Source organism: Triturus cristatus, chromosome 11, assembly GCF_964204655.1.
Source record: "Triturus cristatus chromosome 11, aTriCri1.1, whole genome shotgun sequence".
Lineage (NCBI taxonomy): Eukaryota > Metazoa > Chordata > Amphibia > Caudata > Salamandridae > Triturus > Triturus cristatus.
This window is the reverse complement of record NC_140594.1, coordinates 579,647,598-579,665,795: the sequence shown is the minus strand read 5'-3', so window position 1 is coordinate 579,665,795 and position 18,198 is coordinate 579,647,598.

Genomic DNA, 18,198 nt, shown 5'->3' with positions numbered 1-18,198 from the left:
AAGGATGGAAGTTACCTCTCAAGCCCCCAAAGCAAGACATCGTGGACTATGTACTTGGTCTCTGATCCCGGATGGCTGAGTATATGAAAAAGGCAAACAAAAACCTTGAGGCTAACCAGGAACTGCAAAAAGCCTGGCATGACCAAAAGGCTGTACTGACTATTTATCAGCCAGGACAAAAGGTTTGGGTGTTGGAGCCTGTGGCCCCAGCAGCTCTCCAGGACAAGTGGAGTGGACCCCACACTATTGTTGAACAGAAATGGGAGGTTACCTACTTGGTAGATCTTGGAACCCCTAGGAGTCCCCATAGGGTTCTCCATGTCAACAGGCTGAAGCCATATGTGGACAGGGCTGACATGGGCTTGCTCATGGCAACTGATGAGGGACCGGAGGAAGAGAGTGACCCACTCCCTGACCTCCTCTCACAGAACCCTGATGATGGGTCAGTAGATGGTGTAGCCTTGGCAGGCAGCCTCACTGCCCAGCAGCAAACTGATTGCAGACAAGTTCTTAATCAGTTCAGACACATGTTTTCACTGACTCCAAGTCAGACTACCTGGTACACTCATGAAGTGGACACTGGGGACAGTCTGCCTATTAAAAATAAGATTTATAGGCAACCTGACCATGTCAGGGACTGTATCAGGACTGAAGTCCATCAAATGTTGGATCTGGGTGTGATTGAGCCCTCAGATAGTCCAGTGGTCCTTTTGCCATAACCTCACACCAGTGGTGGAAAAAGAGAGATGAGGTTTTGTGTGGACTACAGAGGCCTCAGTGCAGTCACTAGGACTGATGCCCATCCAATACCAAGGGCAGATGAGCTTATAGATACTTTGGCCTCAGCCAAGTATCTTAGCACATTTGACTTGACAGCTGGCTACTGGCAGATCAGGCTAGCTGATGATGCAACGCTAAACACAGCATTTTTTAGCCCTAGTGGGCACTATCAATTTGTGGTAATGCCCTTTGGTTTGAAGAATGCACCTGTCACTTTCCAAAAGTTGGTGAATACAGTTCTCACAGGCCTGGAAGCCTTTAGTGCAGCATATCTAGATGATATTGCTGTCTTTAGCTCCACCTGGGAGGATCACCTGGTCCACCTAAGGAATGTTTTGGAGGCCCTGCAAAAAGCAGGCCTAATTATCAAGGCTACTAAGTGCCAGATAGGGCAGAGTCAGGTTGTGTACCTGGGCCACCTTGTAGGTGGAGGCCAGGTTCAACCATTGCAGAGCAAGATCCAGACCATAATGGAATGGACTTCTCCAACTACCCAGACTCAGGTGAGAGCCTTCTTAGGTCTGACTGGGTACTATAGGAGAATTGTCAAAGGGTATGGATCAATAGTGACACCCTTGAATGACTTAACTTCTAAGAAAATGCCTAAAAAGGTTCAGTGGACAGCTAGATGTCAAAAGGCATTTGATGACCTGAAGCAGGCCATGTGTACTGCTCCCATTCTGCAGAGTCCTGACTAATCACGGTCACATACTTGACCAGGTCTGGTCCCTTAACCTTCCAGTCTCCCCGGTGACGGTTTCCCCCTGTCCTTGGTCCGATCATGCCCTTATCTCTTTCTCTATCTCTCCTAACTCGGTGTCCAAAGTTCCCCACGCCAAAAATACCTGGGCGCGAAATTGGAACAGAGTTGACTTTCCTACCCTGACGTCCCACCTTCGGAATACTATCCCATCCCTTTCTGGTCTTCCGTCCGACTCTCAAGCCAACATCATCAACTCCTGGATGACTATGGGTTGTGACTCAGTGGCTCCCCTGCGTCGCATCTCCGCCCGGCGACCCAAGGAGTCTAACAGGTGGTTTAATGACCACCTAAAAGAATTAAAACTGTCCGCTCGTCAGGCAGAAAGGCACTGGAGGAAAAATTACTGTCCCTCACTTAAAACCCTTTACCTGACATCACTCGCCCACTACAAGACCGCAATCCTTGCTGCCAAAACTTCTTATTTTTCTACAAGAATTTTGTCTGCTGAAAATAAATCTAGGGAGATTTTCGGCATAGTGCAGGACCTAGCCTACTCCGATAGGGCTTCACCTCAAATCCCCCCATCCCAGCCTCTATGTAACCAACTAAACACCTACTTTCTTGATAAGATTGTTACCATCAAGGCCAACATCCCCCCTCCCTCCCCTGCTTTTGTTGATCCTTCTCCTCCCACTATTCAAAACCGTCTTCTTTCCATCCCTCCCCTCACTGAAGAGGTATTCCTGGAGATACTTCCCAAAGTAAAATCAGGCTCTCCGGCTGACATCTGTCCGGCGCGAGTCCTCCAACAAATCTATTCCTCTTGTCCTGAACCTCCCATCACCTTCCTTAACAGCTCCCTAGCGCAGGGAGTAGTGACCCCTACGCTCAAATCAGCCACCATAGTGCCCATTCTAAAGAAGCCTGGCGCTGACCCATCCATCTCAGCAAATTACCGCCCCATTTCCCTGCTGCCCTATCTGGGCAAGGTGCTGGAGCGCTATGTCACCGCGGTATTCAGCACCCACGTAGAGGCCAATGGGGGACTGGCTTCCCGCCAGGCTGGCTTTCGACCTAGGCACTCGACTGAATCAGTCGTGGTATCAGTCCTAGACAACCTCAGGAAGGGTATGGATAACAACAAACACCAGGTGCTGGTACTCCTCGATCTCTCCGCCGCATTTGACACGGTAGACCATACCATCTTATTGTCCCGTGTCAAGGCGGCTGGAATTGAGGGATCAGCCCTGGTGTGGCTTTCCTCCTTCCTGAGGGACCGCACCCAGGCGGTCCGACTAGGAGACTTCACAACCACCCCACTCCCCGTCACGTGTGGTGTCCCCCAGGGTTCTTCTCTGTCCCCCCTACTATTTAATCTTTATATCTCCCCCCTCATCTTTGCTCTTCAGCAGCTGGAGGTCACCGTGTATAATTACGCGGATGACCTCCAGCTCATCTTCGATCTATCCTCTTCTCCCCTCTCTGTCTCCAGTTTCCAGCACACTATGTCATTCATCAGGGACTGGATGAACCACAACCATCTCAAGTTGAACCCGGATAAAACCGAGTTGGTTCTTACCGGAGGCTCTTCCAGTCCCTGGAACTCTCTCTTCTGGCCCTCAACCCTTGGTCCCGCCCCCACCCCTTCTACCACGGTCAAAACACTGGGGGTCAAAATGAATAACCAGCTCACCCTTCACTCTCAAATTAGTTCTGTAGTTTCTTCCTGCTTCCTCACCCTCCGTACTATTCGCACTGTCGCCCGTTTCTTTTCCCCTCAGGCACTCAAAATGATCATGGCCGCTTTAGTGATATCACGGCTGGATTATGCCAACGCTCTTTACAACGGCATACCAGCATACAATCTTAGGAGGCTACAGTTGGTTCAAAACCAAGCCGCCCGGCTGGTCTTTGGTCTCCCTCGCTATCATCACTCCACACCCCTCCTCAGGGAGCTCCATTGGCTCCCTGTTAAGGAACGTTCTCTGTTTAAAACCGCCTGTATGGTATTCCAGGCCCGTCAAGGCACTGCCCCCGCCTTCATTTCCTCATTATTAAAAGAATATGTTCCCCCCAGAGAACTTCGTTCCTCCACCAAGTCCCTCCTTCAAATCCCACGCTTCAGATGCAAAAAGTGGGGTGGATCCAACTTCTCCACCCTGGCCCCCACTTTTTGGAACTCCCTCCCAGACCATCTCCGTGCGGCTACCCATTATGTATCCTTCCGTAAGGATCTAAAAACGTTTCTTCCATGCATAATCTTCCCTTCCCGGCTCTACCATCGGTTCTCGCTTTGTCTCTGTAGCCATTACCCTTTATCAGCGCCAAGAAACCGTTCGGTGCACGCTGCGCTTTATAAATGTTTTTTAAATTAAATTAAATTAAATAAATTTTAAATTAAATTAAATTTAAATTTTAAATTAAATTAAATTAATCCAAAAGGTTCATCGTTCAAACTGATGCATCTGAATTGGGGGTTGGGGCTGTACTGTCACAATTGAATGAAGAAGGTCAGGATCAGCCAGTAGCTTTCATAAGCAGAAGGCTGACCCCTAGAGAGAAACGTTGGTCAGCTATTGAGAGGGAGGCTTTTGCTGTGGTTTGGGCTCTGAAGAAGTTGAGGCCATACTTGTTTAGTACTCACTTCCTTGTTCAGACAGACCATAAGCCCCTCTTATGGCTAAAACAAATGAAGGGTGAAGCCTCCAAACTACTTAGGTGGTACATTTCCCTACAGGGGATGGACTTTACAGTGGGACATAGACCTGGGAGTAACCATGCCAATGCAGATGGACTCTCTAGGTATTTCCACTTAGAACATGAAGACTCAACTGGTCAAGGTTAGTTTAATGTCCCTGCGTTTGGATGGGGGGGGGGTGTAGGAGAGTAGGATCTGCTTCACATGGGTACCCCCACTTTTTGCTGGTGTTTCACTGTTTTTCGACCTTAGACTGGCTGTGGACCTGCTAATCAGGCCCACAGCCTAGCTGCTTCCTCTCTAAAATGGTTTCCATGTACATTAGGTACATATCTAATTGGATTCTGGAGTGCCTTATAAGCCCCTAGTACATGGTATACTATGTACCTAGAGCATAGGTACCTCAGAGGCCTACCAGGGGCTGCAGCATGTATTATGCCACCCCTGGGAAACACTCCAAAATGACACCACGGGTCTGCTACTGTAACCTAGGTAAGGGTGTGCTTGCACCCCTTACTGTGATATAGGCTACCTATATCACTACCTTATACAGACACATATAAACCTATAAGCCACTCCTATGGCAGGCCTTGACAATCCTGAAGGCAGAGTGCTTGGTTTTATGTGAGAGGGTGCCTGAGCATGAGCTGAGCCCCTCTGCAGCATTCGGAAATGCTTCCTTATGGCTGCTCTGTGATACAGCCATACCATATACTCTTAAGTGCATTATAACCTCGCGGCAAATGCTAACTTTGGGATGGCTGCGTCAAAACATGTCGTGTTTGGTGTCAAACGCTTTGGAATACTACCCCCCCCCCCCCGCCAGTTCTGGCGGCTGGGATAGCATTCCACCCTTCTAGAGGGAGAGACATGTTCACACTGGCTAAACCCAGTTAAATCCTTTCAAAGCCCTGGCATCACAAAATGGATGCCACTGCCACAGACACAGGTCTGGCCTCCTGCTGCTGGGGGAAACTCCAGCAGGGGAGGCCTGGACAATAGGTTTCCTGTCACAGGGAGGTGTAACCACCTCCCCAGACAGGCAGATGTGTATTGGGGCAGGGTGGGTGCATTCAGAGAATGCTTTTGAGACACTGCCTGGGGCACACAAGGTGTTCCTGTGCATAGCCCAGTTCAAACCGGTTGCAGGGGCACTCAGCCCCTGCTCTGGTGCGAAACTGGACAAAGGGGAAGGGGTGTAACCACCCCCACCCCAGGCCGACCCATAGGTGGAGCCTTAGAGTTAGTCCATCCCCTAAACTAAGTATAAGTATATGAATCCAGTCCCTAGGACTTTAGATTACCCTGGATTAACCTCTGAAACATATATCCTGGACCTTCGACTTTCTATCATGACTAGAAGACGGATGAAATCTCCCTTGGGGTCAAGGAGTGACTCCCCTGCTTTGCAGGCACCAAAGAAGCAACGGACCAGTCTGCATTACTGAAGCTCCTGCTGGACGCCGAAGTCTCTGCATCCCCAGAGGAGGATTTCCAGACTTCCCCGAGGCTACCCTGAGTCCACAGCAAAGCTGAGGCCCGTGGCTATCATGGGTAACGTGGAACCGTGACCCCTGGAGACCGTGAACTTTTGCAGCAACAACACCTTCCTGGTCATCCTCGAAGTTGTGCTTTGGGCTCCGAGTAGCCCCAGCCTTGAGCACCTCCTGCACCGAAGATTGTTGACCTCCACTCAACGAGTGACCCGTGGGCCAGCTTCCAGTGCAACCGCTCGAGGCTCCTTTGTGATCACTAGCCCGTTGGCTAGCAGGTCCCCACGAAGGCAACTCCACTTCTGTTGGGGCTTTTCTGGTTGCTCCAGACTTGCTTTTACTTACCCTCGCTGGGTGAGTCCATCAGACCCTGCTGGTCTGCACCGCAGTCCTTTCTCTGATTTCCTGAGACTGGCCGACACCGCAGCACTCAACAGACTTCGTGGGACAGCTCGAATCCGGCTCATGGACTTTGTCGACGCCTCCTGAACCTCGTGGCTGAAGAGTCAAGACACCCATCAACTCACCTGAAGCACCCGACATCTGTGGGCATTGGTCCATCCTGCCCTAGGTCACTGGCAAGTGACCCAGACTCTGTCCCCACTGCTTTCAGGTTCCTTACATCCTAGATCCAGGCTTTGATCTCTCCGGACACTTCTCCTCTTCACGGCAGCAGCAGTTCTTTGCAGGCTTCCATTGAAATCGACGACGCGACCTGACACCAAAAGACACCTATGCAGCCGTCTTCCCTGGGTGAGGTAACTCGAGTACTCCGGTACTCTCGTGGGTGCTAGCCCTAGAACTTCCTAAGTCCAAGAGGGTTTGGTCCTGACTCGATTACATATATTTTGAATATATACCTGGTGTGGTTGTCTTTTCATTTGATCATTCAAGAGATTATAGACTGATAAAACAAGCTGCTTTACATTCCTTCAAGACTTAGCCTGAAGGCTGCTCTCCATAGCTACCACTAGGATAGCTTTCACATAAGGTTGTCTTTAACCATTCACCATAAGGGGTTGTTTTGACTGATACAAGGTGCCCACTAGAACTAGTGGACAGCATATATAAGGCCACCTTCTCACACTCTGTATGCCAAACCATCAATTAAAGGATCTGTCTAATGCGGCACAGGGGTCGAAAAACGATGGTGCTAATGCCACTCCAAGTGATTGCCAGAGGTTAAACTATTTGCAAGCATTCATCCCAGCCTAACAGGCTTCACTTTAGGAAAATGGTCAAGACCTGGCTATTCCTCCCCACATAAACTCCGGTACTGAGCCTGGTAGTTACGACACTTCACCCCTAGCACCAACACGCCTTGGCATTTGTACGTTCTACAAATATGCTACTTATTTACTTACTTACTATAACCTTTTGGGTGTTTGATTGCCAGCAGTGTGACTGAAAACCTGAGACTGGTGCAGATTTCCAAGCCTACTACTGGCTTTTGTGAATTCCAAAAAGTAGTAAAATTGCATCCATGGAGTACTTGTATGAGTGCAGATATGCTACTTTTTTGATAAACCAGTAAGTATATATATTTACGATACTGCTCCAAATTTTTTTAGTTAAACCTCTGAGTGATATCAGGACAACGAGAAAAACCAACACAAATATAGCAGACCGGACTCAGGGCCTCACAAGACCTAACGACTGAGACAAAAAAACATTTATTTGGGGGTGTCACATCCTCCCAAACACCCCGTCCCCCAAAGCTACGGACCTAGATGCCAGCCTAATGAGGGCCTAAAATCTGCAGATACCCAAGTTGCAAAAAGCATGGATTCTGCTGGGTAAATTATGATGTCACTAGGTCACTCTTTAGGGTGTATTGTGTCACATGTGCTAGACCCAGCCACACAAGTGGGGTACCATTTTTATCAGGAGACGTGTGGAAACACAATAGTAGAACATTGGTTATTACCAATTAGATTTCTTTTCATTTCTGCCTTACAATTGTAAGTGAGTAAGAAAGAAGACATTTAGTAAAATGCTCTCAGAGTCACATTCTAGAATGGATATAACCACAAATACAGAGGTGTTAAAATAGCCACTACTCCTAAACTCAGTATCTGTTGTACATTTTATAAATGGAAAGGCTCCCTTCATACCCATTTTCACTCTTTATATTTTACGTTATGAATTGCTCTATATTTGGTACACAATGAAAAAGCATTGTAAGGTGCTGCTCATGTTGGCTCTGGGTACCTCTGCTTCTTGGAGAACCTACAAATCCTATATATCCCAATGACCATAAGAGTCTAGTGGACATACCGGTGTATTGCTTATGTAAATCGGCCATCATGACAAGAAGTTACAGATGAAAATGTCAAAAATGGCTGGTTTTTCATAATCATTTTTCCTATTTTTTTTATTTCAACAGTTAGTTGTACACACAAGTGTGTAGTTTCAGGAGGTACCCTGGTCACCATTTTTGAATAGTGGACTTTCATGCTTTTAAATAGTTTTTATAAGTAGTTAGTGATTTCACATTGTTTCTTTTCCTTCTCCTTTGTGACTAGGGAGCTTGTGAAGGTCAGCAAGGGTTGCTGGACCCTATTTAGTCATTTTCTTTTGCCCGCACATTATTTTTTAACTTGGTAACAATGACCGAGTAGCGCTCCATTACATGCCCCTGGACACGCACCCGGATGCCGGACTACAAAGCCGGCTCTACAGTACATCAGCGCAGCTCTCGGTAGGAGGTTTCTCCCCGCTAAAATCTTGCTTTTGTTACTTTCTTTGCATGCACAAGTGTGTAGTTTCATGAGGTGCCTGGCTCCCTGGTCGCCATATTTGTATGGTGGACTTTCATACTATAAATTGTTTTTATGAGTTATTAGTGATATCACATTGTTTATTTTCCTTCTCTTTTGTTACCAGTAGCTGGTCCTTCACAAGGGAGCGTGTGATGGTCAGCAGGGATTGCTGGACCCTAGATAGTCGTTTTATTTTTATGGCACGTTATTTTTTAACTTGGTAGCGTCGCAAATAGTAGCTCTTCCTCACACATCCCCAACATGCTCCCAGATGCCGGGCTACAAAGCCGGCTCTACAGTGCATCCGCACAGTGGACGCGTGCAGCGTGCACGCTGCTGGCGTGCGGAAGGCATGTCTAAGGCAAGCCTGTCTGCACCCGTCTGTGCTCGAAACACACTGAGCGCCAGACGCCCTGCCAGTTTCACTCCCCAACCGGCTGGTATCACCCGCTACTCACATGAAGAGCTGTTGGCCCTTAATCCCCCAGGTAAGAACTGCCCAGGCCTCATTCTGACCCCCTTAGACACCATAAATGAGAATATTTGCCTGGACTGTAACTGAAAACTGACCAACTCTGGCATCCTTGCTCTCAGCTCCACTATAGCCCACATCCGTAAGCCGCCCACTCTACCAAAGGCATTCAGATGCACACTTATCAAAGCAAGGTCTCTTATCAAAAGTGCATTCGATTTCGCAGATTTTTTAGATGCTCATTCACTGGATATGGCTTTTATCACCGAGACCTCGGCAGAGGCTTCCTCTGACCCGGATCTCATTTCTGCAACCCCACCCAGGTTTTGCCATTTCCAGGTAGAACACATTGGGAAAAGGGGCTGGGTTTCGCGATTATTTATAGGGATTACCTCAAAGCATTTTTTGAGCCGTTCACGGCCACCCGATTATGAAGCGCTCTCCTCTAAAATAACACTTTGTAAAACGCCTTTAATGGGGTACTTATATATCGGCCCCCTGGCTCTTGGACAGCTTTACTAAACAGCAATAATCAGCTGGAGGATATTAAATCCAACTTTTTCGATGTTACTATACTCTAGGATTTAAATTTCCATCTTGAAAACTCAGCAGACAGGGATTCCATTCATCTCATAGACTCTTTGGAAATTCTAGAACTTGGTAAAGGTACCAACACATTTAGCCGGCCACTCCCTAAATGGTATTTTTCAGACAATCCTCACCTCCAAGTCACTACCTTTCTCCTACTCCTCTGGTCAGACCATAGTGCAGTTATGTTCCATCTGAATCTGGAAGCTAAACACCTTATTGCTCACCCTCAGTCATGTTGAACTTCATGCCGTTCCTGGCATAAAATTAATTCTGACTCGCTCACTGCACATCTTGTTCAATCCACGCCTGAGATTACTGGAGATTTAGATGTGGCACCGGATAAATATCATCAGTGGACTGACTCTAGTCTTAACATGCTTGCCCCACTCAAAATCTATAAAAACAAAAGAATTTCCCCTTCTGAAACCTGGTTTGACGATAATCTTAAGAGCTCATAAACAAGCCTGTAGAAGGCTAGAAAGAAAATGGCGCACCCGCTAAGACCCCTGAGACAAAGTTGCATACAAGCATGCCATTCTGGCATCTAAGGATATTCTCTGTAAAGCAAAATCCAGAGATTATAGCGCAAAGATCAAATCCTCCTTGAACATCCCTAAAGAACTCTTTGCTTTAGTGATAAAATTGAGCCAGCTTCCCGAACCTAAAAACAACACTGCCGACCAAACCATCTGCAACACGAGGGCTAGCTTTTTCCAGAATAAGGTCGAAGCCGTCTACAACAAGTTCTTGGACAACCATTCTTCTTGTGGTCCAACTGAAGAGGACTCACTCATTGATCTTGTATCGGCTACTACCATACTGGACATGACCAGCCCAACTGAAAATACCTCTGCCCCTCCTTCTATCATATAGGGAGGTTGCCCATTGACCGGAAACATTCTCCTGTTGTCCTTTAACCCTCTATCGGAAGGTATTGTTCAGTCCCTACTTAGCCAAATTAAATCTGGCTCCCCACTGGATCCTTGGCTTCCTGAAATTCTTCATCTAGCACCTGATATTACTTCTAGGTACCTCAGGGACATCTTCACAGGATGTTCACTACAGGTTATTTCCCAAAGAAATGGAAGAAGGCTTCCATTTTGCCTTTTATAAAAAAAAACACAACCTAGATAGCAATGACCCAAATAATTACAGGCTTATCTCATACCTCCCCTTCCCTGCCAAGATTGTAGAGAAGGCCATACAATCCAAACCTTTCTCTCTATATCAATAACAATGCACTTCTAGATGCCACCCAGCTTGGCTTCAGAAGCCAACACAGCACTGAACTAGCTCTGATCACTGCCTCCGAAAAAATAAGGCAAACCTTAGACTTTGGTGGTAAGTCTGCTTTAATCTTATTAGACCTCTCTGCAGCATTCGACACGGTGAACAGCAGCCTCCTTATTCACCATCTCTTCACTGTAGGCATCAGGAGAAAGGCCCTCAAGCTCCTAAAATCTTTTTTCTCAGGCAGAGAGCAGTTTGTTGAGCTGAATGGCTTCAATCCCCCTCCTTCTCTCTACTTTGTGGCATCCCGAAGAGCTCCTCTCTGAGCCCAACCCTTTTTAATTTGTATGTAACCCCTCTGGCTAACCTAAACATATCTTTTGAGTTCACAGTGGTGTCATACACCAACAACACTCAAATTGTTGTGTCGGTGGCTAGTAACCAGAATGATACTGCCTCTAGATCTCATGACTGCATGCTTCAAGTCTGAAATTGGATGTCGAGCAACTGTCTAAAAGTGAACTCGGGCAAAACCGAGCTTCTGTTATTTGCTAGAAACACATCTTTTTGGTTTTCCAATTGATGGGGGAGCTCCCTAACCTGTTACCAAAGTCAAAAACCTTGGGGTTTACTTTGATAGCAAACTCTCCTTTGAAGGACTCAAACTCCATCACCTCCTCCTTTTTTTTAATGCTCAGAACCCTCAGGAAAATCTTTCATTTCATCCCACTTGATCTGCAGAAATCTGTGATCTCTGCACACACCCTGTCCAAAATCGACTACTGTGGCATGTTTTTCTCCAATATCCAGAAAAGATTTCTGAACAAATTGTAGATCCTCCAGACTCGACTGCTCAGCTGCTTCTAGCCATTCCTAAACAACAATCAGTAGCTCACGTTATTCCCCGACTGCATTGGGTTCCTAATAAAAAACGGATTGAGTTTAGATCCCTCTGCATTGCATTTAAAGCACTGCATAAAGCAGGTCCGAAATACCTTAAACAATACTTTCAATGGTACGTTCCCAAAATATCTCTGCATTCTTTCTCTGCATCCAATCTTGTGATACCCAAGGTCAGAAGAGCCAATGTGTGAGCTAGGCTGTGGAATTCCATACCACCAGATCTCAAGAATGAATCAGATCTGCTCTCCGTCCGTAAAGCCCTACAGAACAAGTTACTTACCTTCGATAACAATATATCTGTAAGAGACATATATTAGATATAGATTCCTTACTTGAGAATTACCCCCAGTCGTCAGACTGGATCCAGAGATTTTTTTCTTTAGCAGTACCCCTGCGCCTCAGTAGGTTGCATCAGTCGACTCCCCGTCCGTCGTTTGTTTCGTGTGCCCCTGCACACTGACGTCAGTTCTTTACACGACATTCCACACCAGAAGTGCAGAGCCATGCAAGATACTGACCACTGGTGCACAAAACAAGGGCCCTGAAAGAGAGTCCCTTACTCTAGAAGTCAGTTCGCAGAACTGGGAGGAAGGGTGGGGCGGTAAGGAATCTATAACTATTATATGTCTCTTACAGGTATATTGTTACCGAAGGTAAGTGACTTGTTCATCTGAAAGAGACTATTAGTTATAGATTTGTTACCTTAGAATAGATAACCCAGCAATACCAACCCCGGAGGTGGGTCTGCGAGCCAAGTTCAAACCTGAAAGTCCTGGAGAACTGAACGGCCAAAGAAGCCCTTTCTCCGGAGTTGGCTATCCAGGCAGTAATGTTTTGTGAACGTGTGCAGGGATGTCCAAGTGGCTGCCTGGCAGATGTCACAGAGGGGGAATCCACATCCCAAAGCAGTAGTAGCTGCCGTCGCCCTGGTGAAATGGGCGCGAAGCCCTACCGGAGGCTCCTTTTTCGCCAGGGAATAACAGATTCTGATGCAAAAGACGCCCCATTGAGAATTGTTCCGTTTTTGCACGGCCCGACCGTTCTTGGTGCCAACAAAGAGTTGATCATCCACCTGGAATTGTTTTGTGCGATCCAAAAAAAAGGATAATACATGTTTTGGATCCAGACGGTAGAGTCTCTCCTCCTCCCAGGAAGGGTGCAGGGGTGAGATGAACGTGGGCAAAGTGATGGTCTGTCCTATGTGGAAAGAAGTAACCACTTTGAGAAGAAAAGGTCTAATGCAAAGGACAACCTTGTCCAGGTGAACAGCAAGGAAAGGCGGTTTAGAAGAAAGAGCCTGAAGCTCACTCCTGTGAGCAGAAGTGATGGCAACTAGAAAAGAAAGCAGTTTTTAAGGTCATGGGTCTGAGAGGACAATTACGTAGTGGCTCGAAAGGAACACACATAAGGTAGGTTAAGACCAGATTCAAGTCGCACTGGGGCATTACAAAAGGAATAGGAGGAAAGAGGTGAGTAATGCCCTTAAGAAATCTATTTACAATAGTGGACTTGAAAGAGAAGGCTGATCAGGGAGGCGAAGAAAGGCCGAAATGGCCGAAAAATAGCCTTTAAGGGTGCCCAGAGCGGAGCCCTGCTGGGACAAAGGCAGAATGAAGGGGAGTACCTCTGAAAGAGGAGCAGAAAGGGGATCCACAGCTTTTGCTGTGGACCATGCCACAAATGTGCTCCATTTACATGCGTATACCATTTTAGTGGAGGGATGCCTGGCTGCCAAGATGACATTACAGACTTCGGGAGGAAGGTCGAAGGTTGTCAACTGTCGCCGCTCAATCTCCACGCAAGTAGGTGGAGGCTGGACAGGTTCGGGTGGAGGACTGTCTCCTGTTGCTGCGACAGAAGATCCTCCCGAAGAGGCAGTCTGATCGGAGGATCGATGGCCATGGTCAAGAGCTCGGGATACCACACTCTTCGTGCCCAATGCAGAGGCACAAGAATGACTCAGGCCGGTCACGCTTGATCTTCTTCAGCAGTCTGGGCAGAAGTGGTATAGGGAAAAAGTTGTATAGAAGACCGTAATTCCACTTGCGATGAAAAACATCGGCAAGCGAGTGCCGCCTTGGAAATTCCAATGCGCAGAACTGCTGACATTGGGCATTCTCTTCAGTGGCAAACAGATCTAACCAAGGTTCTCCCCACTGCTGAAAGAGACCTTGCACCACCTCCGATTGAAGATGCCATTTGTGATCCATCATGCACCAGCGGCTGAGTTCATCCGCCCTGGCGTTCAGTGAACCGGCCAGGTGTTGAACCGCCAGGAACATGCCCTGATGTTCCAGCCATGTCCAGAGGCAAAGGGCCTCTTGACATAGAGTCAACGACCCCACCCTGTCCTGTTTTTTGTAGTACAACATGGCAGTGGTGTTGTCCGTGAACACCTGCACTTCTCTTCCCTTGACACAAGGAAGGAATGGTTTTAGTGCAAGACGAATCGCCCGGAGCTCCAGAAGGTTGATGTGGACCCCGAACTCCACCGGAGACCGGAGGCCTCTGATCTCCACTTCTGCCATGTGGCCCCCCCATCCCAGAAGGGATGCATCTGTCACCACTGTGAAGTCTGGTTGGGGAAGGGAGAGGGATCAGCCGCTGACCCAATCCTGGTTCGTTATCCACCACTGCAATTGGCGTGCAGTGCCCTCCAAGATCTGGACAACATTGGAAAGATTCCCCTGATGCTGCGCCCATTGGAACTTCAGGTCCCACTGCAGAGCCCGCATGTGCCACCTGGTATGGTCCACCAGCAGGATGCAGGAGGCCATGAGGCCCAGCAGCCTCAAGGTCAATCTCACCGAAATCCGGGATAGAGGCTGAAACATCGGTATCATAGCCCGAATATCCCAGACTCGCTGCTCAGGAGGATAAGTCCGAAACTGCGCTGTATCCAGAACTGCTCTGATGAAAATTAGCTTCTGAGAGGGAATCAGGTGTGACTTTGGCACGTTGATAGTGAACCCCAGTGAATGTAAGAGGTCCGCTGTAGTCTGGAGGTGGGAGACGACAGCCTGGGGCAAGCCCGCCTTCAACAACCAGTTATCGAGATAGGGGAAGACTGGAACCCCTGATCTGCGCAGATGAGCTGTGAGCACAGCCATCACTTTCATGAACACCTGAGGAGCGCTGGTAAGGCCAAAGGGGAGCACTGTAAACTGAAAATGCTCCATAGTTAATGCCTGCAAGTCCAACGCTACCATCCAGTCTCCATGGTCGAGGGCAGACAGGACCTAAGCCAATGTCAACATTTTGAACTTCTCTTTCCGGAGGAAGGGGTTGAGATCCAAGATATGACACAGGCCTTTGTCCTTCTTGGGCACCAGGAAGTAGTGGGAGTAACAACCACAACCTACTGCTGGGACAGGGACTCGCTCGATAGCTCCCTTGACCAGGAGAGCCCTAACTTCCTGACGGAGAAGGGCCAAGTGATCCTTCGACATGCGATGGAGTGTTGGTGGCCAGGAGGGAGGGGTAGTCTCAAAGGGGAGGGAGTAGCCCCTTCAGACTATCTGCAAAACCCACCTGTACGACGTGATGTTGTGCCAGTGGAGGAGGTGATTGCGGATCCTGCTGCCCACTGGCAACTGGTGGCCCTGAAAGGTCGGACTAGGAAGGCTTAGAGGCTGCTGCAGAGGGGGCACTGGTGGACTGGCCCACTTGCTGGCTTCCAAACCTAAGGCGTTGAGTCCCACATCCCCAGCCACGCAGAGGCTGGGTAACTTGCGCCGGCCTGTGGCCCTGTGTGGAACGTGGTGGGGCTCTTCTTCCATAGCCACGAAAGGGGCCAAAGGCAGACTGCGCAGGACGAGAGGTGGCAGCGAGGCCCAAGGATCTGGCCGTAGCTCTAGAGTCCTTGAAGCGCTCGGGTGCACTGTCCGCCTTGTCCCCAAACAGCCCACAGCCATTAAAGGGCATGTCCAAAAGGGTCGATTGGACATCCCCTGAAAAGCCAGTGGATCTCAGCCAGGCGTAACATCTTAGAGCTAATGACGTAGAAATCGTTCTACCCAGCGAGTCGGCGGTGTCTAGTCCATAGCGTATGGCAAACTTTGCTACATCCTCTCCCTGTGTGACCCGGGCCTCCTCTGGACACTGTGGCAGCACCTGCACAACCCTTTTCCAAACAGAGTGGGTGTAACAGCCCAAGAGACATGTGGTGTTCACCGACCGCAGTCCTAAGCTGGCGGAAGAAAACATCTTCTTCCCAAGATGGTCCAGCTTCTTGCATTCCCTATCTGGGGGAGCAGAAGGGAACGCGCATTTGGATGTTGAGGCTTGGACCACCAAGCTCTCGGGGGTAGGGTGTTGGGAGAAGAAAATGGGGTCGCCCGGGGGCGTTGGGCAATCATCCTATCCACAGAAGCCCCTGTGCTAGGCCTGGACGAAGTGCCTAGAAGTATGTCTGAGGGCCTAATTTACCAGCAGCAGGGGTTCCGAAGAGGCCGCTGCCAGCTGAAGCACCTCAGTCAGGAGATTTGTTCTGACTGCTGCCGTAGGAAACTCAAGGCCCAAGGCCTCAGCCACCCTATGCAACACCACAGCGTAGGAGGCTCCCTCCTCCGTGGCCACGGTAGGTGGAGAAATCATGCCAAGGTCTGGGGAGTTATCCAGACCACTGGCTTCCCCCAACTCCTCTCTCCAGTCCGGCTCCTCGAGCTGATCTGCCAAAGGGTCAACAGACACCTCCCAGTCCCCCTCAAGCAAGAGTCCCCAGCCGAGTCTGCGTGGCCCGAAGGCACGCCGGCGGAATCGGGCTGCCCAAAAATGGAGTGGAGGACTTAGTAAAATGCACAAAGCTGGGCAGGGGACGCTCGGGCTCCTGGGAAGGGAGGGAAGCTCGGAGCCGACCCAGTAGGCTACACGGGCGGAGCCAAAGGCCGACGACCTTCTGTGTCCCGCGTCGCATCAGCCGACGGACGGGGAGCAGACGAAGAGCGACGGTGCTTCTTCAACTTCTTCTTGTGCTTCGACTTACCCGAAGACGAAGACTTCAACAAGGAGTGATGATGGTGACTCTGGGACCATTCCCGCGACCTCCCTCTCAACTGGGACCTCGAGCGGCGCAGATCTGACTGTCGGGCCCCCAGAAGCTTTTGGGACTGCTCCCACAAAGACTTCGGGTTCATGGCCCAATAGTCAAAGCACGACTTTGGGTCGTGGTTGCGCTCCAGACACCAGAGGCACCCGAGATGGGGGTCCGTCACCGACATCAGCTTGTGGCAGGAGCCATAAGGCTTGAAGCCGGTCTGTCGAGATGACATCTCTGTGCACCAAGAGTCGGATGACTCGAAAAAGATGTCGACAAAAAGTCACAAAAAGAGAGTAAAAAAGTGACTCGAGGTACCCCTCTCTCCGGATCTGCGCTGGTTTGTGCGGAAAAAGAAAGAACTGAAATCAGCGTGCAGGGGTGGCCACTAAGTAGACACCGCGACGTCATTCCGACGAACACAACACCAACGACGGATGTGGAGTCGACCTACGCCACCTACCGACGCGCAAGGGCACTGCTAAAGAAAAATCACCGGATCCAGTCTGACGCCTGGGGGTAATTCTAAGGTAAGGAATCTATAACTGATAGTCTCTTTCAGATAACCTGGCTTTTCAACCAGTAGTTCTCACGGTGTCATCCACCATCTTCTCTGTTCCTGAGGTTTCTACTCTTCCTTCCGAGAAACAGCACCTAGACACCCTTGGGTAGTAGAGCACTTCGCTAATCTAAATTTATATTTCATTTCTGTTACTTTGGGAAAACCTTGAGAGATCTATATGACCCTTTGCTAAATTCAGAATTTGAGCCACTATCTCATGGGTATGCCATGTACTTTGACTGTTTGGTGAATAAAGATTTGAGCTAAGGCTGGGGATATCAGAAGACCCCTACGCCACCAGAGCCAACTTACTCAGATGTATGATAAATGTCGCTGACTGGATGAAGGACAACCGTTTCAAACTCAACATGGATAAGACAGAAGTCCTTATTTTTAGGAACAATATCTCGCCATGGAATGACACTTGGAGGCCTGCTGAACTCGGGCCATCCTGTGCTCCGACACACCGCACCTGTAACCTCGGGATCATCTTGGACAGTAAGTTATCTATACAGAAACAGGTAAATGCAGTCTCGTTCGCTGTTCGAATGAACAGAGTACAGCAAAGCAGCTAGCAACTCCAGCGCCTAGAGACCTCACAGGTGATTTTCCATGCTTTATAAATCCTGATCGATTGATTGAAAGAGAAGCCTGTGAAGCACCACACTAAAGCACCACACTGGTTCAAATTGCCCTGCGCAGACAGTCGGTCATATTCAGGCCGGAGGGAATGGAGTAATTCATCACATCTTGGCTATCCAAGATAAGGCGTTGAAGGGTTGGATGTATTTCATCCAAGACAGCTGGCAAGATATCAGCCACTCCCTTCCACAGCGAATGCTTGTATCTGCTCACAAGGCAATAGTAAGGCTGGCAGATGAAAATATACGGTTAGCAAACGTCTTCATGTGCTGTGTTTGTCTGTGAGAGTTGTGGGGAACGCATTAGGGCTAAGCGAGTATTGGATGC